The sequence below is a fragment of the Branchiostoma floridae genome, chromosome 16 (genome assembly GCF_000003815.2).
Source record: "Branchiostoma floridae strain S238N-H82 chromosome 16, Bfl_VNyyK, whole genome shotgun sequence".
NCBI lineage: Eukaryota > Metazoa > Chordata > Leptocardii > Amphioxiformes > Branchiostomatidae > Branchiostoma > Branchiostoma floridae.
The window spans coordinates 7,270,922-7,274,542 of NC_049994.1; positions in this window are offsets into that span (position 1 = coordinate 7,270,922).

Here is a 3,621-nt window from a genome sequence, read left to right on the forward strand (position 1 = left end):
GGTACCATATGACATTTTAAAATTTACTTCTTTCATCGTCCTCGTCAATATGTTTTACATCAGCTGAGTCTGCTAAGATGAACAATCTACATGTGTCTCCTACAATAAAGGCTCGTTATTTATTTTGATACATTGTGTCCTGTGGCGGTTCAATTCGTTATACCAGCTTTGTAGTCTTTTTGCTGGAATTTGTTTTGCCCTCCTGCATAAGTTTTGGGGTCTTCAGAGGACGTCATCCATAGAATTGACTCAGTGTGGCTTAAGCAAGTTCAAATACCTCATGCATCAAATAGCATTATCATCATCATCGGTCGACATGCTGACACACAACGGGGTAATACCGATCCTTACGAGGTTATATACCCTTTCGCTGGCTGATTACAAGACGGGGATGCACCAGGCCTCTATTCGGGTGATTTGACCAAATGGAAGTTACTCATTGACAAGATGAATATGATTTTGGAAAACGTTTAGACGTTTCAGGTAGCATCCACAACCTTTCGTCAATGTCACTGAACAGATATATTGCAAAGCAGATTTTATATCCTAACTATGAATTGATATGTAAAGGATGTGGAGACATATCCAGTTTCTTGAGTAACTGCTATTCGGCGTATCTTATTACCTGGATGCCTAACTTTCATCGACAACACTTCATAATACAAGAAGAGCTATCTAACACCCAAACATCGTGACCAAAGCTTGTTCAGAACACGAGATAGCAAAAACGGAAGTTGCACTGCAGTACCAAGGGAAGCCGCTAGGGGGCCCCAAATCTCCAGCTTTTGTCACACCCTACCAACACACCAACTATGCAACCAACCTATGTAGCAGTTCTTGAGTTATCTTGATGACAGACACACAGACACACAAACGCTAGTGAAAATATAACCTCCATGACATTTCATGAAGGTAACTATCCTTGATCCTTTTCCCAATAAAATATTACAAGTACAGGTTGAACTGGGCTACAGTCAAACGAATTCATGGCAGTCTTCTAAAAACAAAGGGTATTAGTTCACAAGTGAGGTCTTCTATTGAAGATTCGCGTACCCTGGTGTATTGGCCTTTTGACTTTTTCGACCTCTACAAGAAAGTTTAGGTAGAAAGAGAACCAATGGAACACAGTCAGCAGTTCTATGACATTTTGGGGAAACTTAACTGATCATTTTCTAGTCAATCTTAGTAGATGAAAGAGAACTATTGGAACACAGTCAACAGTTCTATGACCTTTTGGTGAAACTTAACTGATTTTCTAGACAATCTGGAGAAATGAAAGAGAACCCATTGAGACTCAGTCAGTACTCCTATGACCTTTTTGGGACTTTTATTACTGATTATTTCTATTTCTATGTTCTACTCAGCCTATTTAAGGCATGTGACATTTGGGGGTTGGCCGCTCTAGCAGTTATGTGCCGTTTCGTAATCTCCAAGCAGATCCTACAATGGCATAAGATAGTACCAAACTGGCCAAGGAGTATAGTTAGCCAAGAGGTGCCCATTTGCCATGTAGAATCTGCCTCCAGTCGGCTAGAACAAAGGCTATTAACATCCAATTGTTTCCCATTCAAACTATGCTTGAAGTGTAGGTGCTAATTGCCCTCCTTCCTGTTTGGTGCTAAATTCCAACTGGAACATGTGCTGGTCACTGACTTTGTCGCTCGTAAAATCATTAGCACATGACAACAGGGAGGGACAGCAACACCATTGTTGAATAGAAATGCTCCTCCCTGTTTCAGTGGAGGCAGATACCCGGTAGCAAAACACACTCCTTAGCCGGCTTCACTCCTCTGCCAGCTTTTGATACTATCTTATGCTACCATAGGATCTGCTTGGAGATTACCGTTTCGTTCGATGTAATGATCTGTTTTCAACGAACTTTGGCCAGTTAATATATAATCACACATTTTCAAAAGATCATAACAAGGGTATAAGATGTTTTGGGTGGAAAAAAAACTAAATGTTTGGTTGAGAATAATGATGTTCTTAAGAGGCCCTATGCTCAATATGAAACGACTGTTAAACAGATGATTTTCGAGTAATATATATAGAGAGAGAACTCTATTGCACGATTTTTGTACATGGTACAATGTATGGCAACAACTATTACACAAAGTACAAAATAGGTGTATAGAATGATTAACATAACAAGAAGGGCTAACACATATCTTTGATATAGTGTTACAATCAAGTTGGGCTAATCATGAGTTTCATTATAAAACTTGATTAATATTATTCTTTCTAATAGCAAAGAAGTCTTTGATATATTTGCCTATCTTTGCATAATATGTAGCATCTCTGTGATGTCTTGCATGAACGGGGACTTAAGAAGAAAAGGTTGGGGCAGAACACACAATGCACCTCATAGATGTAGTGACTTTTGACAATTCTGAAAATGACTCGATACTGCTAGTCTCCAAGCAGATCCTACGGTTGCATAAGATAGTATCAAAGCTGGCCAAGGAGTATAGTCGGAAAAGGGAGTCAAACGGGCGCTGGAACGTAACACTCCTAGGCGAAGAAAGGAGTTTGCTGTGGAAGGGAGTTTACAGTGGTAGCGAGTCTTTGCCCCGTCCGTTCGGGCAAAGACTCTACGTTGTATCGCCCCGCACTATACAGTAGAAAACCGACATAAAACTCAAAGAAAAAGACACCAAAGAGGTAAAATGTCAAAGAATACGTCTGAGGTCTGTGATCCCCTTTGAGAACTGGAAACAAGCCCTAACAAGCCTGATCAAACTTGTGTAAGCAGATACGCCGACTGTCCTTTCAGTGTATTTAACGTACTGCTTAAAGGCATTTCCATCTACATTCAAGCAAAAAGCGATGTGAGACTATTTTGCCAGAGGTCTGGTTTCTGACAGTATAGCCGAATGATATCATTACAAGTATTGGGCAAAGCGTAGGCAAACAGATTAAAAAAACGCATCCCGTCACGCCTGTTGTTACAAAACAGAACTCGAAAATCCATCTGCAAGCGCCCAAACGTGTGAGTGCCTGATAAAATAATCTGTTAATTTTCTAATCGGTCCGACATCCGTTCCACCTAATTTTTTCAGGTCCGGTTTTTCTGGACCGGTCCGATAAGAAAAACCGGTTTTGTACCGCCGGTACGCTGCACGGATACCCAGCCCGAACTACAACGGATCATCCGCTTTTGACATCACGTCTTCTGGACATGCTGTATGGTCATGTTTTTAGTGGTAGATGGCTCTTGGAGCAGACACGTAAGTTGAGTAGGTTTTTGGACTATACACAGGGGCAGACGCTTACAGATTTTCTTCTAAAACAGCATCACGCCTGCTTTGCAGACGAAATCGGATTTTAAAATTTGCGTCCGCTTAATGGAGAAACCACTACAGAATGACCGCCATATATAGAAATGATGCTAAAAAGCTATTAGGTTTGCGGCAAAGAAAGTATTTGACACGTCCAGCACTACGTCAGTGCTATGTGGGCGTTACTGCGTCATCTGTTAAGTGGAACGGATATTAAGATTGGACCGGTGTGTTGCACGCTGTGTTTTTATTATATCGATAACAGGAAGATGATAAGTGTGTGTGTGTGTGTGTGTGTGTGTGCGTGTGTGTGTGTGTGCGTGTGTCAGAGATTGTGTGTGTT